The sequence below is a fragment of the Acomys minous genome (genome assembly GCF_964271855.1).
Source record: "Acomys minous genome assembly, chromosome: 5".
In the NCBI taxonomy this organism is placed as follows: domain Eukaryota; kingdom Metazoa; phylum Chordata; class Mammalia; order Rodentia; family Muridae; genus Acomys; species Acomys minous.
The window spans coordinates 39,666,226-39,690,691 of NC_140494.1; positions in this window are offsets into that span (position 1 = coordinate 39,666,226).

Consider the following 24,466-nt stretch of genomic DNA (forward strand, 5'->3'; position numbering starts at 1 on the left):
CTTGTTTTTAATAGCTGAGTAGTATTCCATAGTGTAAATATACCACAGTTTCTTTATCCATTCTTCTACTGAGGGACACTTAGGCTGTTTCCATGTTCTGGCTATTATGAATAAGGCTGCTATGAACATGGTTGAGCAAATGTTCTTGTTATGTAAAAATTAAGGAATGCTTCACGAATGTGCATGTCATCCTTGCACAGGGGCCATGCTAATCTTCTCTATATCGGTCCAGTTTTAGTATATGTGCTGCTGAAGCAAGCACAGGTCTCAATTTTAAAGTACCTCCATTTTGTGTCCATTCTGTTAGACTATGTCTTTTTTGTTGGGGAGTTGATTCCATTGATGTTAAGAGATATTAATGACCAATGGTTGTTAGTTACTTTTAGTACAATGGTTGTTGTGATAGTGTGTTTCTGTGCTTGTCTTTTTTGTTTGTTTGTTTTGTTTTGTTTTGCGTTAGTGAAGTTATTTAAGCTCTGTGTTTTCTTGGGCATAATTAACCTCCTTGTGTTGGAGTTTGCCTTCTAGTATGTTCTGCAGGGCTATGTTTGTGCATAGATATTGCTTAAATTTAGTTTTGTCATGGAATATCTTGTTTTCTCCATCTATAGTGACTGGAAGTTTTGCTGGGTATAGTAATCTGGGCTGATGTGTGATCTCTTAGGATATTCAAGACATCTGTTCAGAGACTCAGTTTTAGAGTCTTTATTGAGAGGTCAGGTATGACTCTGATAGGTCTGCCTTTATATGTCACTTGGCCTTTTCTCTTTGCAGCTTTTAATATTTTTCTTGTTCTGTACATCTTGTGTTTTGGTTATTATGTGACAGGAGGATTTTATTTTCTATTCTAATCTATTTGGTGTGCTGTAAGCTTCTCGTATGTTTGAGGCCTTTCTTTCTTTAGGTTGAGGAAATTTTCTTCTCTTTGTTGAAAAGATGTTTCTGGTCCTTAGATCCAGGAATCTTCTCTTTCTTCAGTTCCTATTATTCTTAGGCTTCACGTTTTCATCACGTCCTTCATTTCTTCATGTTTTGTGTCAGAAATTTTCTAGGTTTAGCTTTCTTTGACAGATGTATCAATGTTTTCGATTGTGTCTTCTACACCTGAGATTCTTTCCTCCATCTCTTATATTCTGTTGATGATGCTGTCCTCTGTAGTTCCTGTTCGTCTCCCCCAAGTTTTCCATCTCCACGATTTCCTCAGTTTGTGTATTCTTCATTGATTCCATTTTCATTTTCAGGCTTTGAATAATTTATTCATTTCCTTCACCTGTTTCATTGTATTTTCATTTATTTATTTACTTATTTTTTTTTTTTTTGAGACAAGGTTTCTCTGCGTAGCTTTGGCTGTTCTGAACTGGCTTTGTAGACAAGGCTGGCCTTGAGCTCACAGAGATTGCCTGCATTTGCCTTTCCAGTGCTGGGATTACAGGTGTGCCCAGACTCCTGTGTTTCTTTAAGTGATTTCTTTGTTTCCTCTCTTTCTTAAAGGCCTATATTTGCTTGATTGTATTTTCCTGTATTTCTTTAAGTGATTTATTCATTTCCTCTTTAAAGACCTCTGTCATCTTCATAAGGATAGATTTAATGTCATTTTCCTGTGTTTCAGCTGTGTTGGGATATCCAGAGCTTGCTGTATTAGGATAGTTGTATTCCAGTGGTGTCTTATTGCCCTGGGTTTTGTTGACCATGTTCTTATACTAGCCTTTAGACATCTGGCTGCCCCTAGCATTGACTGGTTATTCTTGGAACACACTGAGCTTTTCTCCTGGATCCTTTGCTACAGGATCCTCTGTCTTCAACAACCAGGATGATTAGTTCCCAGTCACAGGTGAGCAGACATAGCTGAGCAGTGAGAGACCTGGAAAGTTCCAGGGCTGCCAGTCTGTGCTTCACATCAGAGCACTGCTGACTGGTGAGTCTCCCAGTCTGGCAGCCAGAGAATTGTGTCTGAGGATAGTTTGAGGACTTCTAGAGAGAACAGTCCTATTAGGGAACATGAGGTGCCCATGGGTATGAAAGGGAATAGTGCATTTTCATGTAGACCCGCCAACTGCCGAATTATTATTTTTAGTGATTTATTTATTTTTATTTTATGTGTATTGGTGTTTTGCTTGCATGTGTACCTATATGGGGACATAGAATCCCCTGGAGCTGGAGTTACAAACAGTTGTGAGCTGCCATGTGGGCTGGGAATTGAACCTGGTTCCCCTGAAAGAGCAGCCTTTGTAGGCTCAACTCTTAACTGTTGAGCCATCTCTCCAGCCTCAGGTAAAGTTGATTCTCTCAAGTGAGCATCTATTCCAGGCATAGAGTTAAAAGTCATGGATATTTATTTATTTATTTATTTATTTATTTATGTGTTATAGATAGGATTTCTTTGTGTAGCCCTGGCTATCCTGGAACTTGATCTGTAGACCTGTCTGGACCAGGCTGGCCTCAAACTCAGAAATCCATCTACCTCTGCTTCCCAAGTACTGGAACTAAAGGCTTAAGCCACCACTGCCAACTTGCTTATTTGTTTGTTTGTTTTTTATGTCATATCTAATTATAGCCAAACAATAGGTAGAGCTTGGAGAGTCTTGCAGAAGAGTATAAGGAAGGATTGAGGGAGCTGGGGGTGTGTTCAAGGACACCACAAAAAGACCTACAGAGTCTTAGCCAACGGAGTTTTACAGAGACTGAACCACCAACCAAAGAGCATACATGGGCTAGACCTAGGCCCCCTACACACATATACAGCAGATGTGCAGCTTGGTCATCATCTGGATCCCCTAACAATTGGAGAAGGAGCTCTTTCTGACTCTGTTGCCAGCCTTTGGATCTCTTTTCCCTAGCTAGGCTGCCTTGTCTGGCCTCAATGGGAGAGCAAGTGCTTAGTCCTGCTGTGACTTGGTGTGCCATGGTGGGTTGGTACCCATGCAGGGCCTCTACTTCTCTGAGGACAAGGGGAGGGGGAAATGGTTGTGAGGGTGGGACTGGTAGAAGAAGATGGAGGGAGCTGTTATCAGGATGTAACATGATTAAATAAATTAATTCATGGGGAAAAAGGAGGGAATTCTATAAACCTCAGGAATAAGATAGAAGCTATATGTGAATTCAGCTTCCTCATAAGCTAAATTATTCTTATTCTTCTTCTTCTTCTTCTTCTTCTTCTTCTTCTTCTTCTTCTTCTTCTTCTATGTTTTTTTTTGAGATGTTGCAGGCCTCTGGTGATAAAACAGAATGGCAAAGCCTACCACATAGTGCTCTGTCACCTCCAGATGGCTCATCATGCAAACAGGTTTCATACAAAATTCTGTCACACATACCAGTATTCTTGGCAAGGAGCTATCAATCTGTTCCTGGAAACTGCAGACCCAGCTCTTGAGCCCTCAGGAACTCCTTGAGTACTTGGCAGGGTTGAGACAGAATCAGAAATCAAGACAAAGGAAGAAGAAAGGTATCCTGTGCTAAACCCAGAACAGACCCACAGAGGAGAAGAGAGGCAGTGGAGTCCTCCATCTGCCTGCACTTCTGCCCATAGAACAGAAGGGCCTGACAATGCTGTCGCCATCTTGAGCACCACTCACCCCACTCAATAAAGCTTATCACCACCAATCCCTGTGCTAATGTAATAACCCAACACTGAGATTTCCTGATTAGAGTGCTTAAAGATTTGAGGAGTAAACTGTGAATTTTTTTGAACATCTTTAAAATGTTAATGGTGCCTGCTATGAGAAGATGGACTCCTTTCAGGGACACGATAAATACTAATGAACAACCCCTCAGATATACAGGTGAAACTAGCCCACACGTGTGAATATTTTAGACCATCTCTAATAAAATACTTCAAAGGAAAATTAGATAGATATTCTTATGTGCTTGAGGATGAGTCTGCACACACGCGAGGTACAAAAGCAACAGAAGACTCCCTATTTCACTCCCACTTTGCACAACCCTGATTTTCTGACTGCAGGTACCAAGGAGTTAGTTCCATTCCCTGGTTTAAAAATAAGCCACTGAGACAGTTAAAGATGAAACTTTGAGTAAGCATGGACTAAGGACATATGTATAAAGACAGCCTGTTGTAAATGCTTTCTTAGCGAGGTCTAGAAATGACTTCCACAGTTGCTTTACAATTTGCATCTGTTAGAGCAACAGGTAAAAGTGGAAGTGTGCATACAGAGCCTGAATGTCCTGGAATCATTCAAAGGTGGACTCTAGCTTTGGGTTCTATCTCAAGACGGGTCTATTTGTTTTATCCCATTCCACAGTGAAGTGCACCACATTATATACGCACAAGGTTTCACTGGAAATAAGGAATTTCTTTGTATTTTATGATGCCATGCTCAAGTGGATACAATCTGTGTTGGAAAGAACACTACAGGCTGCATTTGGTCCTAAGAGCTGTTTATCAGGGACAACCTACTTCTGAGGAACATCGGTTTGAAACTTCACCTTTTCTCTTGGGGCCCGTGCTACCAATACCATGATTCAGGTGCACAATCGTTTCGCTTTGTGCGTCTTACTCATTCATCATGTATTTGCCAAGTCCTTCCATGTGGAACACTAGGGTAGGCCCTGAGAAGTCTGAAAAGAAAATCAGGACAAAGTTCTAGCTTTCAAGTAGTTTTAATACTGAATTTGATATTAAAAACTAAGCCGGGTGTGATGGCACATGCCTTTAATCCCAGCACTCAGGGAGGCAGAGGCAGATGGATCCCTGTGAGTTCAAGGCCAGCCTGGACTACAAAATGAGCCCAAGATAGTCAAGGCTACATAGAGAAATCCTGTCTTTTAAAAAAAATGGGCTAGAGCAATTGGTTATGAGTGGTGATGAATGGGTCAATTCAAATGAATGTCTTAGTGCAGAAATGACACAGAGGCTGAAAAAATGAGTCACTGGAAAGTGAGTTGATAGAAGTTTTAGAATAAGGCATGCTTCTTAGAGAAGGACAACCTGGTAAGATACAAGGCTAGCTCAGACTCTGTGTGGGTAGGGACAATGTCACCAGTCTAATGAAGACAAGTTCAGGTATAACTTATATGTGGGGAAGGACATTTGCTCATCTTCAGATGAGCACCATGTGGCCAGATGTAAAGCATGGTGCCAGAAAATAATGCAAAAAAAAAAAAAAAAAGACATACCATGTGTGAGGGCTGAAGACGTGCTTGAACTTTATGTTCTCTTCTGTCTGAAAGGAGGGCACTGAAAGCTTTTAAATGATGGATGCGCATCATAAATGCTAAATTTCAGGAACATAATCTTCACTCAGAATGAGCACATTGGAATGCACAAAGGCAGAACGCAGGACAACCCATGGGAAGTTATTTCAGTTGTGTAGGACAGAAGTGATGTGGGTCTGTAGTCTAAAGCAAAGTGAGCTGGAAAGACTAGAAATAAAGTTGTTCTACTCATTTTGTGGAGAGGGGAGAAAAGTAGAAGTACAGTAGAAAAGTAGTTTTGGCAGGTGCCTCATATAATAGATTGCCCTTCGCTTATTTCCCCAGTGGATTTTTGCTTTTACTGACCACCGAATAATTGCTTTGGCACTAAGCAATTTATCATCTTCCTAAGTCCAGACCAGAAGACATGAACTGGAAGGATTTTAGAAATATTGGGCTTAGTGGACTACAAGATACCATTGCTGCTAACCTTCTGCTACTATCTAATATTACCTCTGCCTCATACATTTCACCAGGAGAGAATGCCAACATATCATAGTTGATACCGGGGATAAACTTTAAACTCCTAAACTTTCTGCATAATTGATTCCCATGCTGTGTTACTTAACCTTACTAAATTCTCTTGGAGCTATAAAGTATTTATTATGCATTTCTTATTCATAAATAATTTAACAATTTACTAATTATACATATATGAATTCAATTCAGCAATGCTCATAGTCTTGTGACATGTGGTAGAATATTCCTGTTTTGGGTTTTTCTCACAGGGTTATCCAGATCTCATACAGCACTCAATATCCCCAAGGTCATACCATCTGTGACTACAATTTAGCTAGCTAGCAACTAACAACAGAGGTTATTCAAAACATTGCCTCTTGGTTTCTGGTCCAGTATATAATGACTCTTGAGCTCCATCTTTTATTTTTCACATTACATCCTGGTCATAGCCCTATCTTTCTTCTCCTCCCAGCCCCACCCTCCCTTCCTCTCCCCCTCACCCCTCCCCCATTCCTCAAAAAACGGAAGCCGCTTCCTATCCACCCCAGCTCATCAAGTCACATCAGGACTGTGTCTGTCCTCTTCCCCCACAGCCTGGCGAGGCAGTTCCGCCAGGAGGAAGTGTTGATCTCCATATTAACAGTGATTAGAAGTCAAAATGTGAACTGCACTAATGACAAGAGTGGCAAGTTGTGTCTGTAGGTGCAATCGTGGCACAAGTTTTATGGGGGCAGCCAAACACTCTCCAATTAAATTGAAGGAGGAAACATATGCCTAATACTTCAAATCTGACTAGAAGTTGAGGCCTCCAAGATTAGACCTACTATTATTACTTTCCTAAGTGGACATAGTACCAAACAGCTGTCTTAATCTATGTATCTCACCCACGTATGAGTGTAGTTCTCAAAACTCATCAGTTAAATTTCATAGTGCAGTGAATGAGGGCTAATTCAGAAACTCACAACAGGTCAAAGTGTAGAAAATAGCATACCGTGAAGTACAGTGTTCAGATACAAATGCAACATATCCCTCCCTACAGCAGCTCAGGGACCATACTAGAAAAATGGCAGAAAGACGGGAGGAATTGAATCAGACTTCAAGAAGGACCAGAACAAAGCAGCACATGATAGGACCGTTGCATTACTAAACTATCAGCAGTTGCAATTTCCTGCACATGGTCAAGACAGTCAACACTTTACCATGTAGTGGGAAAGGGTTTACCAGCTCCACTCCTGGCTGAAAAGCTAAGGAGAGCTGATGGCATCTTGAGAGGGAGAGCTAGTTTTCTCTGAGAGTACAGTTCCTTATAGGTCAAGCATGCTCTGGTGGATGGCTACATATCCAGAAATATATGCACAACACAAATTGGAGCTGATTGCTTATTAACTTTTTTAAGAGAGGACATGAAGTTTGGGGAGTTGGGAGGTGGAGTGGATTAGGAAATAGCTAAGGGGAAAAGTTGGGTGAATATAGTCAAACATATTGCATGAAATTCCCAGTGAACTCATAAGAATATTTATTTTAAATCCAAACAAAAAGTGGTTGGTTGTTCTCTTAATGTTCATGCCACTACTGCATCAATGCAGACAAATCACTCTCATAAAGAAAATAGCAAATCTTGGTGAGGAGTAGGGGAACATGAATTTTTGTACACTGCTGGCAAGAAACAAATTAGTCAAGCCAATGTAAAATCTGTAGGGAGGCTCTTCAGGACTATCTATGACCCAGCCACCTCACTTCTTAGTCTGCATCCAAATGACTCTAAGTCAGCATACCCCCAAAATATGCGGACATATACAGTCACTACAGCACTATTTACAATAGCCATGATATGAAAGAAACAGATAGATGTTTAAATACAGTATAGTCTATAAACACAATGGAATTTTGTACAGTCACCTAGAAGTATGAAATTGTATCATTTGCTGAAAATAGATACAACTAGAGATTATGCTATGCCAATAAGCCAGACACAGAAGGACAAATACTTTATTTTCTCTAATTTGCTGATCATATGCCATGCCCATACAGTGATATGATGTTATGATATGATATGGTATCATTTGATATGATAGCACAAAGTAATTCAGGAGAAATAAGGAGCTTAGTGGGAGAGAGGACAGGGGAGAAGAAAAAACGGAGAGTATATGAGAGTTAAATATGCTGAGAATATATAACATACTTTAAAGAAATAGTATTCATGGGATCCAACAACATAGACAGTGAATGTGCAACAAACGGTACAAAGAAAACGCAATTCAAAATGTATAAGACACAAAGAAAGCATTGCTTAAAAGAAAGTTTACAGCAGTGAACTTTGTGAGAAAAATGGAGCGATCTAAAATCAATCATCCCAACATCTTCCTTGGGAAACTAGAAGAAAAGGAGCCAGGAAAATCCAACATAGTCAGAGAAAAATCAAGGTCAAGACTCCTGGAAGAAGTCAGTGACACTAAAACAGGAAACCAAGAAATGAACTCAACAGGATGAGAAATAAAAGAAGATACATATGAATAATATTACGACTGAAAGAAGAGGTACCAACAAATCTCATAAACACAGAAGGAATAATAAAGCAATACACAAACTCTTTGATATCAAATAAGATAACTCAGAATGATCTTATTTGAAATTTACAATCTGTGAAAATGCATAAGAAATACACAAGCTAAATAAATATGTGCACATATAAAGAATGTAATTAATAATAACCTTTAAAACAGAAATCACTAGGTCTAGATAGCTTCACTGGTAAATTCCACCAGACATTAAAAATAATGTAAATTTTCTACAATTGTTTTCAGAATACTGTCACACATTAAATACTTCCTAATTCATGTTATCAGGCCAACATTATCCTAATACTATAACAAGATTAAGACATTCCAGGAAGAGAAAAGTAAAAAGTAATGCATCTCATGAATATAGAAGCAATGTTTCTCAAGAAAAGGTTAGCAAATTGGATTTACCAAGATATATAAAGAGTTACACAACATGGAAATGGACACGATAGCTCAGCAGGTAATGGCATATACGGTCAGGACTGACAAACGACATAAAATCCCTAAGCTGCACATAGCCATAGAAAAGAAACAGCTCCTGCAAGCTGGTCTTCAACTTCCACATGCATACAATGATATGTGCACACAAATACATACACAATAATAATGATGATAATAATAATAAATGCAATAAAAATTAAAAGTTAATTATACAAAATGACCAAACAGATTAGCTCAACATTCAAGAATCACTATATGTAGCCCTTCATACCAACATGCAAAAGAAAAGAAATCCCATTAACATTTCAAAGAAAGAAAAATATTTGATAGTAATTTAGCATATATTCATATAAACAAACTTTGGTCCAAACCAAAAAACTTAAAAAGGGACTTTATAAACTAGATTTTTTAAAAATCCATTAAAAAACACCCCAAAGTTAATATCATATGTAACTGGGAGAAGATAGGTAATCTTAAAGATATTCAAAAATACATAATCCCCTCATTGTTTTTTGATAGCATACTGGCAATTACAACTAATCATTATTATGACAAGAAAAGGAAATAACAGCTTGTGTGTGTGTGCATGTGTGTGTGTGTGTGTGTGTGTGAGAGAGAGAGAGAGAGAGAGAGAGAGAGAGAGAATTGTCTTTGCAGATGACCAGACTGTATATGTAAAAAAGTTTAAAAGAATTTGCAGTAAATGATTTATGATTGATTAAGCAATGTTGAAAGACACAAGATTAACATTCAGACATCAATCACCTTCCAATACACCAGCAATAAATAAGGAAAATGTGAAATTTTAAAAATATTTAGCATTTGCATTAAGAGCCTAAAAAAACACTTAGGTAAAAAATAAATCTAACAAAATTTGTATGAGAGATATATGAGAAAAACTGCAAAACTTTGCATGAAAAGATAATCCATATCTGTAGAACTATCTTTTCTTTGCCTGTTTCAATTGTTGTCTAGGAGGATTATTGCCTCTGTTAGCCTAGGCTTAGTCCTGGTAGACTCTGTACAATCTAACCTGGACCTAGAATGTTTTACGCCTCTGAGACTTACTGCTGAGTAAGCTTACCCTTTCTAGCACTTTCTGAACTCTAGCGGGCTGGTTCAGCTCAACTGTTCTGACTCAAACTTTTCTCCCAACTGCCTTATATTATCTGGCTTCTCTCTCAGCCCTGGAATTGTTCTCCTTAGCCTCAAACTAATAACATCAGTCCCTTCTAGTCTTCTGGCTCATTCTCATTCTCTGGCTCCTTTGCTCTTCACCTGAGTTCTCTCTTTACAATCCATCTCTCTATTACAGTCCCAGTAAAACTGCCTCCTCTCTCTCTCTCTAAAACTACCTCTTAAGTAGCTTCTCTTTCCTCTCTCTTCTTGTGAGAGTTGGGCATGTCCTATTCTGTCAAAACTTCTATGATTCACCACCTTTCCAGCCACTCAATTAGACATCACTTTCAAACATGGGTGCTTCCTTCTACAAACTAATTTTCCATTTGTTTGGGATTAAAGGCATATTCCACCACATCTGGACCTAAGCTTTCCTTTACCTAATATTTGTTATACACCAGGCTTCCCTTGAACTCAGATCTGTTTGCCTCTGTCTCCAGCATTAAAGGCATTTGTATTCCAGCTGGATCCCACAGACCTAGAAGATCTTTGGATGTGATCTCTTGCCTGAAAAGCCATGTTTTGAATTAACATTCCTCTACACATATCCATGAACAAAAAAAAAAGTGCAGCAGATTACTTTTTCCCAACTTGAGTTACAGACTCACTTGCAATGTCAGCACATTAACAAACTGATTCTCAAGTTTCTATTGAGAGGCAAGTGACTGAGATTTTCCAATATCATATATGTGACAAAGAACACAGTCAGAGGGTAGATTCTGCTCCCCTCAAGATGGACTATAAAACTACAATAATCAAGAGAGTGTTGTTGTTGAGACAAGTAGAGATAGCTCAATGAAACAAAATAGAAAGACTAAAAGTAAATATCTACACATGTGCAACAGCACTACCACGGAGAAAAGATAGTCTTTTGGTTATTATATTTTTTAAATGTCCTTTGTGTTGAGAATTTCATATATGCATAAAATAAAATATGACCGCATCTACTCCCCATTTGCGCCCTCTAATTCCTTTCATATGCCCTCAATAAACCTTGTGTACTGGATCATTTTTGTTAACTTGACACAAATCTAGACATATCTGGAATCTGAACTGAGAAAATGCCTTCGTAGTGTTGGCCTGTAGGCAAGTCTGACTTCACTGGATGATGGAATAACAGTCTACAAGATAAAATAAACTCTTCCTCTCTAAGTTGTTTGGTCTTGATACTTTATCATAGCAACAGACACCCTGACTAAGACAACTTCCTCTCTCAACTTCATGTCTTTTTTTTATAACTCACTAATTCTTTTTTTATTAATTTATTCAGATTACATCTTAATTGTTATCCCCTTACTTATACCCTCCCATTCCTCCCTCCCTCTTTTACCTTATTCTCCCTCCTCTAGGTCTGTGACAGAAGGGGACCTCCTCCCCCACCATATGGTCACAGCCTATCAAGTCTCATCTTGGTAGTCTGCCTATTTTTTCTCTGAGTGCCACCAGGCCTCCTCACCAAGGGGAAGTGGTCAAATATGGGGCACCAGAGTTCATGTCAGAGACAGTCCCCGCTCTCCACACAACTGTGGATGATGTCCTGTCTATTGGCTAGATCTGAGTAGGGGTTCAATGTTTACTGCATGTATTGTCCTTGGTTGGTGCAATAGTTTGAGCACACCCCCTGGGTCCACTCACTAATTCTAGATCTGCCCATATGTGCATGGGGATGGGGCCATGCACTGGTGTGTGGGAAACCTATCAGTGGCCACATCCTCAAAAAAGACTGACTCATCTCCTCAGCAACTATCCACTGCTAATGGCTCCTCAGGTAAGAGTGGGGCCCGAAGACCACATTCTCTATCTATGCCAGGATTAGGGGTGGCTTGATCTTATGCTCAGTTCTTAAGCAGTAACCACAGTTACTTTGACTCCATGATTATGATAGCCAAGTCATGTCCATAAGATGGCATTTTACAACAGTCCTCCCCACCCTTCTGTTCCTACATTCTTTTTTGTTCCTCTTCTGAAATGTTCCTGACTCTCAGTGGAGGGTTAATATCGATGTCCCGTTTAGGGATGAGCATTCTCTTAGCTTAGAACTTTAACCAGTTATATATCTCTCCATTGACTCCTGCCTGCTGCTAAAATATGCTCCTATGGCCAAGATTAAGAGCAGTCCAGATTTATGATTACAAACACACATATTTAGAATGCAGGTTGACGACATAACCGTTTAGCAAAATAACAATAGCAGGCTCTACCCTAGAGTCTGTGTCCTCCCCAGCCATGGACTATTAAACAAGATGAAAGCAATAGACATGAACTGCCTCCTGTAGAGCAGGCCTCAAGTGCAATCTAAAAGTCATTAGTTACTCCATCCCAGGCATGCCACTACTGCAGCGCTGGGCATATCTGGGGGCAGGGTAGTATTGCAATATGCAGGATCCAGCGCAGGGAAAGGCCTTTGGTATCTTTTCCCCCGACCAGCCAGTACCGTCCAAAAAAAATTTTTTTAAGAACAGTAGAACAAACAGTCTTATACACATACCACAAATCAAGATATGCTCTTACTGTTGATTTTATTAGCCCAAAATGAATTATCAGACACATATATGAAATACCTAAAATATAACTGAAAAATCTAACACCCTTAGGATCATGCTAGTAATGCTTTAAATACAGCAATGTAGTCACAGCCCCTGGAAGACTGAATTGTTAAAATTAAATATACCTTCTTTATAAATAATACTACTCATATTGGATGAGTAGACACATCACAATTCACAAGAAAGTATCTTCAAGATATATATCTGAAAAAGACTGTTCTCCAAAGTGTAAAAACTCCAGGAAAAGGAAATGACCATCTAATTGTAAAACTAGATAAAAGATCTGAACCAACATATCATCAAAGAAAAGACAGGGCTTAAACAGAAGCCTACAGAACATGTTTCATATTGTGTCGCGGAGGAATTACAAAATCAAGCAAAACACAGCCACATCACTGTCAAAATCATCAGAACTAGGAACGCCAGGTTTGCTGATGAACACGGAATAATAGGATCCCAAGTCACTGAAGGTAGACTGCGAAATAGCAAGCACAGAAAGTAGCTTGGCACTTTCATATAACAAATAAAACATAATCACATTCTATGTTATCCACCAGTTGTGCTCTTTGGTATTTATCTAAAGCAGTTGAAAATGTTCCCACACAAATATCTATAGCAGCTTTATCTATAACTGCCCAGTTTTGGAGCCAACTAAGGTACCTTCACTAAGTGAATGGATAAATAAGCTGTTACATACAGACAACGGAATATAATTTGGCACTAAAGACAGCAAGCTATCAAGCCATAAAATAAATGGAAGAACCGTCCATGTTTATTGGGAAATGAAAGAAAACAAGCTGAAATGGCTATATACTGCACAATGGCATTGACGCTGCATTTAGAAAAGGAAAATTTACAGGTGGAAAGAGGAAGATTGATAGGTAGAAATAGATTTTCAGGGCAATGAAAATACTCTATATGATACTCTAGTGGTGCATGCTCATCACTGTGCCTTTCTCAAGACTGATAGAAAGTACAGCACTAAGTCAACACCTAATGGCCTCTGGATGTCAATAGGGGCTCATGAAGTTTAATTAACAGACTACTATGAAGTGAGATGTTTGGGGCTGTGTGTTTATGGATGCATTGTGGTGCATGGTAGTTTGACATTTTTGTTTGTTTGTTTGGTTGGTTGGTTGGTTGGTTGGTTATTTTTTTTGTTTTGCTTTTTACTTTCTGCTTCACATTATCTTAAAAATAATAGTTCTGCAGGGGAGCCTACACAAACCAATGAAGGACAATGCATGTTGTAAACCTAAACAGTCTGTTTGGATCTAGCCAATGGAAAGCTTAGGGAGAGCAAGGACTGCCTCTGACATGAACTCTGGTGCCCCTGATTTGACTGCTTCCCCTTGGCACACAGAGGAAGGAGAAACAGACTATCCTGTTGAGATGTGATAGGCTGTGGTCATATGGTGAGGGAGGAGGTCCCTTTCTGTCGGAGATCTAGGAGAGGAAAATAGAGCAGAAGAGGAAGGGATGGTGGGACTGGGAAGATACAAGTGAAATGGATAACCATCAGGATGTAATCTTAATAAATTATAATAAGTTTTTTAAATTTTTTAAAGAAAAAAAAACACTTCTGAAAGTCATGGGCTCTGGGGATAAACCTACTACAATTATTTTACTAAACTGACTTAGTGTCAAACTTCTTTTTCAGTAAACATCTCCATACCCATGAATTTATGCAATGCTTGGTCCACATCAGAGAAATGTCTTTGTGCAGTGGGTGGTGGCTAACACAAAGGCTTGCACCTGATCAACAGGCAGAGAATAAGTGTCTGTGGAATGCTCAGGCATAAATGGAACACCAGTATCACATCCTGTACCCAGCAAAGCTCAAGAAAGAAGAGGTGGAAAGACTATAAAAGTCAATGGTCCTGGAGGATTCATGTAAAACAGTGTCTCCTGGACATGACAGCACCATTGTAGTCATAGCAGCTGTGGCGGCCTGCACAAGAGCTACAAGAGGTCAATTAGTATCCCTGTGTGGATAGGGAGGGTCACATAAACCCTCATCCCCAGCTGAGGAGCTATTGACAGCTGAGAACCACTAAGAGAGGAAGAAGCATGTTTCTTTAGGTTCACCGCTCTCCAGTCTCATACCCATGTACAAATGAGGAACACACTGGCCTCAATAGGCTTTCATTAAAGGACAGATCCATGAAGTTAGGAGAGTGATATGAGGACAAGAATCTGGTAGAAATTGTGAAGGGTAAAAGAATAAATATGATCAAGATATGTTATAAGAACATACAAAATTCTCAAAGAATTAAGTACAAAACAAAAGTTGATAAAATAATATTTTTTCATTTTTTATATTTTATTAATTTAATCATATTACATCTCAATGGTTATCCCATCCCTTGTATCCTCCCATTCCTCCCTCCCTCCCACTTTCCCCTTACTCCCCTCTCCTATGACTGTGACTGAGGGGGACTTCCTCCCCCTGTATATGCTCATAGGGTATCAAGCAATATAATAATATTTTTAAAACAGGGGTAAGTGATGTTACTGTATCACGGAGGAAGGTCAGACCCAGCAGGTAAGTATGTAAACATCCATACAAGGCCAAGTACAAGACAAAAAAACTTAAGAAGTGAATTTAGTGTGATGAAGAACCACAAAAACAACTTGCATTTGTTATCTCACAATGTCTGTGGATTTAAATCCCCAGGCTCTGCTTAAAATATCCAGGGTCAAATTTCTCCTGTGGACTAAACTTAAGAGCTGAGGTATCGACTGAAATGCTGACTGGGATAGGATTCACTCACAGGCTTGCTGGAGCTGTTGGCAACCTTCTGTTATATCTGGGGTCTCTCTGTTGACTATGAGGATCCCCACAGTTTCTGGGCTCTTGGACTTTTCCAACATAGCTGCTGAGTTATACATGCAAACTGGGACACAATCAAGAGAATAGAAGCAACATGGAAGATGTTTCCATCTTAGAAGGGATGTCCCAGCACCTTTGCTGTATTACATGGGCTACAAAAAAAGTCATGGGTGCCTTCCACACTTGAGAGGCTGAATGATACAAGGACACAAGCATCAGAAGTCACAGATGGACTGCAATCACAGAGAAACAAAGGTAGACAGCAGGAGGACAGAGAAACGTCACAACTCTGTGCAGGAAACAAAGAAACTCCATTTTTGTTTACAGAGCTTTCACTGAGATTTTCAGTGAAGAAAACAAAACAAAACAAAACAAGACACTCAAACACTCAAACACCCCTCTTTCAGGTGACCATTGTGGATTTCTTAGAGCTCACAAAGTTGCAACAAAAAACAAAGATGGCTGACTACTTAGCACCTGATAACCAACTGAGAGCTCCCCCTTAAGAAATACTGTTCGGCTGGGCGTGGTGGCGCACGCCTTTAATCCCAGCACTCGGGAGGCAGAGGCAGGCAGATCGCTGTGAGTTCGAGGCCAGCCTGGTCTACAAAGTGAGTCCAGGACAGCCAAGGCTACACAGAGAAACCCTGTCTCAAAAAAACAAAAAAAAAAAAAAAAAAAAAAAAAAAAGAAAGAAAGAAAGAAAGAAAGAAAGAAAGAAAGAAATACTGTTCGGAAGATCCAAGATGGCGGCACTGATCACACACTGCATCTAATTAGCAGGAAAACCAGGACTACACAGCGGCCTAAAGACTAAACTGACAGCTACAAAGCCCCAGCACTGCTGATTCCCAGGAGAGAGGGATCCACACTGTGTGGGTCACGGGTGGGTCCAAGCCTTGGTCACCCAGCTAACCCACAGAAAGATCCCAGGGACAGCCCACTTTAGCCGCCATCTTGGAAAGGACTGTTGGTTATCCATGCACCTTTGGGCTCTCACCACCGTCTACTGCTTATTGGATCAGGGACAGAAGCACTGAGGGCTCTCATTGCCCCTCTACTGCTTGCCGGGTCCAGGACAGGAAATTGAGAACAGGCAGAGCTGAATCCCAGCACCAGACACAATCCATATTAGCTGTTTGCCAAGAAAGAGTGCTGGGCACCCAAACACCTTTGAGCTCTGATCCCCCTCAGCCCCCCAGTTGCTTGCTGGCCTAGACTAGCTGCATCACAGAACAGATGAGCATAACCCCACCATCTCAAGAGGGCCTGTGGAGAGCAGAGTTGAATCCAGGGGCCAGCCACAATCCACATTGGCCACCAACCTATGAACAACTTCAGGCCTTGGTCTGTCTCTGTCCTCCCACCTGAAGCATACTGCTCAGACAAAGCTAAGACACAAAGCAAACTTAGGCTGAGCAGAGACCTGCTCAGGCCACAATCCTTATTAGCTGCTAGCCTGCTAGCAGCTTCAGGCTCTGATCTCACCCAGCCCACTTACATCCTATTGGCCTGATCCACCTAGGTCACAGAGCAGAGACCTGTGTGGGCCACACCCCACATTAGCAGCTGTTTCATGAGCAGTTTTGAGTTCCAGTCTCTCTCGGCTGCCAGCAGCTTACTGACCTAGCCCATCTGGAACACAGCAGTTAGACAGAGCCCTGCCATCTCAAAAAGAACTGCACAATGCTTGTGAGGAATTATATGCATTCAGAACAAAAGATCTGGACACTGACATTGGATCAGATCTGACAGGATGTATACCTCTCAGCATGCTGGACACTGACATCCTGTATCCTTCATGTTCCAAAACCAAGTGCTTCAATTGTTCCTCATCAGAACACTTTCAAAGAAAGCTTCCAATCCCAATTGGTCCAGCATTTCAGACAGTCCCACACAGGACTCTATTTAAGCCCAGAATTTCTCAGCATTTAGAAACTGGACCACAAATGCAATTCCTAGCTTACTTAACCATTTCCCCAATTTTATTTTTGCCGCTACTAGCTATTATTTGTCCCAAATCAGCCTGAAGAAACCATAATAGAACAATGTCCCATTTACTTTAAGGGAGGTTGGGTAGGTTTTGGTTGCTTTCTTGGGCTATAGAGGGTTATTATCAATGAGAGTTAGTTACAAGATATTATTGGTCTTATTTAGAAAGAAAACAAAGTTAGATTCAGCAATGTCTCTTTTCCCTTATCTTACATTCTTAGGTTTGGAGATAGAGGTTGAAAAAAAAAGAAGGGGAAATATAGTGAATCTACTCCTCAATTTAATGCCTTAATTGTCACTCACAAAATTATTTTTAATTCACTGGTATAGAATTTTGTATATAGATGCAAAATAAGTTTAATTCTGGATACAGTGGTATAGAATTCAAATGTAAGTTTAGTCTTCAATATATATATATACTCTAATATGAGGTATTGTTATAATACAAGGTTTACTTCCAATACTTTGAAAGTGCTATTGCAGGCTGTTTAGGATAAATAAGTTATACAAGTTAATTGTTAGCTGATCAAATAATGGTCATGTCAATCACTAGTCTACTTTTATCACAAGAATATACGTATTAGATACAGCAGATAAATATGATTCTATAGAAAGATAAGGTAGGATAGTTAGATAAGATCTTCAAAAACCTCAGAGACATGCAGAATATGGCATTTAAAATGTTTTTATTATTTTAAATACTTACTGACAATGAGACAGGTTAACTCCTGGCAACACCCAGCCTACCTCAAAGAGGATAATGAGCACCACAGAACTTCCTTATGTAGATGGCTTCAAATGTGGCAAACAAGCCACTGGGAAAATGTCCTCATTTCTACCACAGACAGAATTCTGCCTAGAAAAAGGCAAGCTTGGAAGCAGGCAGAATCAATGGCCAACCTCTGCCAAGACAGGGTAAGCAAGTCCTCAATAGTTCCTGCCTCACAAATATGCCTAGCCGATATACTTGTCCAGAAGGCTGAAGATGCTCCAACATAGTAGAGTTTTGGATGACTATTCAGGTAGAAAACTGTCTCTGCCATCTTCTCATTTGGAAAGCTACTAACTTGCACTCCCGGCAGACTTAGGTAATCAAATTTATTCCTTTTTAAATCTCTGATGGAATTGAAGCCCAGATAGCTTAATTTTATAATTAAGCTTAGTTGTTTTGGGATTAAGGTGCTTTTAGGTCTAGATAGATGTTTTAAGTTGATAATGACAATATATGGTGGAGATTGATTTACATTCAGAATTTTGACACACCAGGATAGGAAAGATGTTTTCTTCAAAGCTGTCAAACACAAATAGCCAAAACACTAATAATGTAACATTTATATAATTCCTGATTATGTCGTGATTATTCTTGCTATCGGTAGTTCAATGTATATATGTGTAATAATATAAATATATATGTAAAAAAAGAAATACTGTTTGTCTTGCTTTCAGCATTCTTCCAAAAGAGGCCATGAATTTCAGAAAGAATGAAGGTTGGGGTACATGGGTCAGGTTGGAGGGATGGAACAGATGAGGAGAAAGATGTAGTTGTATTTTAATTTAAAAAGAACCAGCACTAGGGCTGAAGATATGGCTCAGCCATTAATAGGCTCACAAACAAAAAACAAAAACAACCAACAATGTCCTTATTGTAAATACAACTTTCATGGCTTTTTTTTTTTTTTTTTTTTTTTTTTTTTTTTAGACACGGTTTCTCTGTGTAGCCCTAGCTGTTCTGGACTCACTTTGTAGACCAGGCTGGCCTTGAACTCAGTTTAAAAACCTGCTTCATGAATGTTTCAAATGATATGAGCATGGGGTCTAAAATTTATAATAAATGCTTACTGTCTTGTTTCAATATTTTTCTTGCTTCTTTCCTTTCTGACATCATCCCAACATAATTTTTTGGTTACTAGAACCACCACAGAAAGAAACACACATCATTAACACCATAGTGCCTTAAAGTTCCAGAGGCTAGATGTCCAAGTTCACAGTGTTGGATATGTTTATTGCTTCTGATTCTGTGGGTGCTCCTTAGCTTGTCACCATGTTCACACAACTAGCCCAATAGTTGTTTATTGTTTTTTCATTCTTTATGAAATTCCTCTTCTTTAAGGACATCAGACTTTGGCTTAGAGAAAACCTTATGCTTCTTCTAACTAGTTGCGTCTGTGATGGCTTTATTTCAAATGAGGTAATGTACTGAGGTACAGAGAGTTAGAATGTCAACAAATGACAATTTTAATAATTGACAGTCATGAAACAATGAAACCTATAATAAATACATAAGGAATAAAAAATTCTCCTTATTCATTCAGTTTTTTTTTTAAAAAAATCACTGTCTTATGCTTCTAAATGTAAATAGTTATCATAAAATAACATCATAGCTAATTACATCCATCAGCTAATACTCATTGATTTTTTTTATCCAGTGGTATTAAGTGGATTTTATGTCACTCTTATGTGACAGAAGAGATAGCTCAGTAGGTAAAGCATGCAAATACAAGCATACGTACCAAAGTTCAGGGCCAGATAATCCACACAAATGTATAGTAGGCATGGCAGCCAGCCTGTAATCCCATCACTCAGGAAGAGAAGACATACATCCCCAAACTAGATGGCCAGTTAGACTATCTGAACTGTGAGCCTTGTGCTCAAATGAGAGCTGCTGTTTTGATATATCAATTATAAAGAAATAGAAGAAAATGCCCCATACCAAGGTTTGGCGTCCATAAACATCTTTACCCAAACACATGCATACACTTACACCCACAAATAAAAACCCTGTTGAGTATTTACTCTTGGCTTCCCCACTGTTCAGATGGAGAAATTAAGAACAGAGAGTTTATAAAGAGAGTTCCACAAGGGAAGTAGGCAAAGAAAGATGTGTCTTGAAAGTACTGGAAATAAGCTCCAGTGCTTATGGCTCTCCCTAAACCTTGTGGCTTTTGCAGAGGATGTAAAGAGATGTTCAGCATCTCTGGAAGAACATATTAAGACTCTTTCAGTTGCAATTGGGGGAGGTACGTTTAAAAAGCATTATTCTTTCAAGCTATTGTACTCCCCTAGAAGAGGGGGCTTGGGGAAGATGGATAGAAAACACTGCCGTCACCCCTACAGAATAAGTAGTTGCTGTAGGTTGCTGTGGAGTAGCAAAAGTCTCCCTGGATTATGCTTTGGGTCAAGGGATGCGTCAGGGACTTTCCAACAGCGCTGCACTTGCAGATCTACCCAGTGAAGAATACAGGATAACAGCCAAGCACATCTGGAGAATGAGAAGACCTGGAGGAACAGGTGAACAGGAAGGTGAACAGGAAGGAATGAGCTCCCCTGGTAATAAAACCACAAGAAGCTCCTCCCACCCAGGAGCGGGGCGTGGCCTCTAAGCATGTCACTTCTTTCTTTCATTTTTTAGAAATCTATCCTTTAGTTTTGATGACTTTTTCCAGCTTAGACTGCATTGTGATTTCCATTCCCCAACATAATTCCGTTCCCTTATCTCAGCTGGAGAATCAAACAGCATATTAATATAACACATTGCATTAGATTTCACCTGGAGCATGCAATAAAAGCTACTTTCCAACCTTTCCAGCTGGGGCTGAAATAAAGTTAATCTAATTCAATATGTCATTAGTAAAAGTTGCTCTATGGACCAATTGCTATTTAGGGATGGAGGATGGGTGAGAGTTTGAAAGATAATTTAAAGGTCAGTTTGATTGAAAGCAAATTCAGGTCGAGCAACCAATTTCACTGCATTTCCCATACATCTCCGTGATGAATGCAAGGCAGGAAACCCAACCTTTACATTTTCCATGTATAATTGATGAGTGGCTTCTAGTGGGATTGGAAAACAGAGATAAGAGTCATGATTATAGAAGACCAGCTCACTACAGCAGTGTCAAACCTGGAAGGCAATGTCAATGATCCCCAACATTGACAACCGCACTTGTGCACTCTGGAGTTTTGCAGTTTTCTAAGGCATGAGATAAGGCTCAATTAGAAAAGGAGGCAAAGGAGACTAACAATGTGACAATGCTTTAAACTATTAAATCCAATTGCATCAGTACAAAGCACTGCTATTAGCATTGTGAGGTTGCTAAGGAGGAAGTGGGGATGACTTTCTATGCTCCTTTCTGACTTTTCAGACCAGGATCTGCCCACAAAGTTCACTCTAGTATGGCAACCACAGTGAGGAATTCCAATAATAGAGGCAGTCCTGCCCTACCATGGCCATTACCTCCTGTCCCTCTGTAAGGAAAACCTAAGCTTGAGGGTGCTCTTGTCTGCTAGTGCCCTGGCTCCCTGCCCCTTGGTTCTTTTTTTTTTTTTTTTTTTTTTCATATTCCATCTCGATTGTTAGCCCTTCCCTTGTTTCCTCCCATTCTTCCCTCCCTCCCACTTCCCCCCTTCTCTCCTCCCCTATGTCTGTGATTGAGGGAGACTTCCTCCCCCTATATATGCTCTTAGAATATCAAATCTCTTCTTGGTAACTTGCTATCCTTCCTCTGAGTACCACCAGGCCTCCCTATCCAGGGGACGTAGTCAGAAAAGGGGCACCAGAGTTCGTGTGAGAGTCAGATCTCACTCTCCACTCAATGGTGGAGAATATCATGTTTGTCGGCTAGGTCTTGGTAGGGGTTTGAAGTTTACTGCCTATATTCTCCTTGGCTGGTGCCTTAGTTTGAGGAGGACCCCAGGACCCAGATCTGCCTGTCATAAAGTTCTTCTTGTAGGTTTCCAGGACCCTTGGGTCCTACTATTTCCCCATTCTTCCATGCTACTCTCACCTAAAGTCTCAATAGGATGTCCTCTCCTCTGACCCACTTTCCTGGTAAGTAAAGTTTTTCATGGTATGTATCCCTTGGAGTAGTGTTTTGATATAAGTGAGTATATACTGTTTGTCTCTTTTTGCTTCTGGGTGAACTCACTCAATATGATAATTTCTAGATCAATCCATTTGTCCACAAATTTCGGGAATTCCTTGTTTTTAATAGCTGAGTAGTATTCCATAGTGTAAATGTACCACAGTCAGAGGAGCTAATACCGATACTATTCAAGCTATTCTGAAAGATAGAAATGGACAGAATATTACCAAATTCCTTCTATGAGGCCACAGTCACATTGATACCTAAACCTCACAAAGACCCAACAACAAAAAAAGAGAATTTCAGACCAATTTCTCTTATGAACATTGATGCAAAAATACTCAACAAAATACTCGCAAAGCGAATACAACAGCATATCAAAGACATCATTCACCATGACCAGGTAGGATTCATTCCAGGCATGCAGGGATGATTTAACATACGGAAATCCATCAATGTAATCCATCATATAAACAAACTGAAAGAGAAAAACCACATGATCATCTCTTTAGATGCAGAAAAAGCATTTGACAAAATCCAACACCCATTTATGTTTAAAGTTCTGGAGAGATCGGGAATACAAGGCCCCTTGGTTCTTAAAGAGGAAAAATGGCCTCAAGTGGACTACGATGGACTGCATATGTCCTTTCCCTATAAAGACTCCCCTTTCTGGATCCAGCTCTCTGGGAAGTTGCTACACTCAGTCTCCCAGAAAAGCCAATTCTACTTCTACATGTCCTTCTTCTGACAAGTGCATTGCTTAGAGTGGGCAAGTTACCTGGTAACCTGCTACATCCTCTGACTCTAAGAAAGCTCTGTGCCAGAGGGGCCTTGCAGCATCCTTTAGTCTAAGAGGGCCTCTTACCCCTAAAAGATGGGATCCTGTACAAATAGTTTACTTGCCTGCCCTTCAAAGAAAAGCAATGTGGCCATGGAGATGAAAACATAAAAGAAAAAGAGAATCATCTCTACTAAACATCCAAGGAGGTAACTGAAGCAATCAGAATGCCAATTTGAATGGAACAGGTCTTTCCAAAAGCCAGGAAAACTGCAGTAAGAAATTCATTGAGCCTGACAGCAGTCTTGTGAGGCCCTTTTGGCCAAAATTATTCCGCATAACTCTGCCAACTTCCAGAGGAGCTGTCACAAGCATCTAGCTGTTGAATGGCTCCAGAACATAACCAAATTGCTACCTGGAAACTTGCCACCTTAAGTCCCTCTGGCAGAGGGTGCAAGTGTCCTGATGAGAAATGGCAAATAGTTCTAAACTCCTGAGACCTTCTAGCAAATACCAGCACAACTGTGATTGGAAGAAAGGTCATTCTGCTCCAAAATCTTGATTAGTAAAATGCTGTCATATTAGGATTTCCACCCTGGTATGATAAAATTTCAAGGCTTTTTGTTATCAAATAACACAAGCTAACTTATTACCTGCTATTGAAAACAACACCTGGGAAAAACTGGAGGGGGGAAAAATAAGATGGGCCAGCTCGAAGATTCCAACCTACCACGCACTGATGTCTTAGCATCTCACTAATGATTTAGTCACAGGGGCTGGGGGTTGGTACAGCATTGTGTGGCTGGTGTCAGGACTCTGGTCCTCCCCCTGTACAGCCCAGGGGGGAGGGGCTTACTCACAAAATGAAGAAGACAGCATGGGACAGATGCCTCATGGTCCACATAGCAGTAAATACCCACCGAGACCAAAAGATCACACTGCCTACTTCTGGCTCAGAGCAGGCATAGACACAGCAGAGGGAGAGACATGAACTTTCCAGATTGATTTGGCCTTGATTAAGATGAAGAGAAAAGTCAATGTCCATTTGCCGCCTTTGATGTTATCCTAGAAACACACATGGACCTATCACTGTGACGGCAACTGCCCAAAGGGTACACAGGAACTTCTATGTATATATATATTTTAATTTTCATATATATTTATATGAATCCACAGTCATTCTAAAATAAAAGGTTTAAAATAACATAATTAAGGGGGAAAAAATACTCTACTTACAGGACCCTGTAAAGTCGAGCTCCTGGAAACCAGAAAGGATGGTGCTGCCCTTCTGCAATGAAAGTGACAGTTGTAGTGACAGAGGGCAAGAGTAGCTGGGAGGGAGAGTCACCTTCTTCATTTACTGGGTCCCAGTGAAAAATAAGGTGTGTTACGGTGGCAGGGAATGACTTGTGTTCAGGCCAGCAAACGGCCTATCTCCTGCTATATCTGCTGAAGGACATAAAGATGTTTTCACAAATAATTTGATCCTGAACCATATGATTCATACTTAAAACCTCCATGCACCAAAAAAAAAAATCACCCCACATTGTTCATTAAATGCACAGATGTTTATTATAAAATAGCTAAGTTGCCTATTTAACTCATAAGTT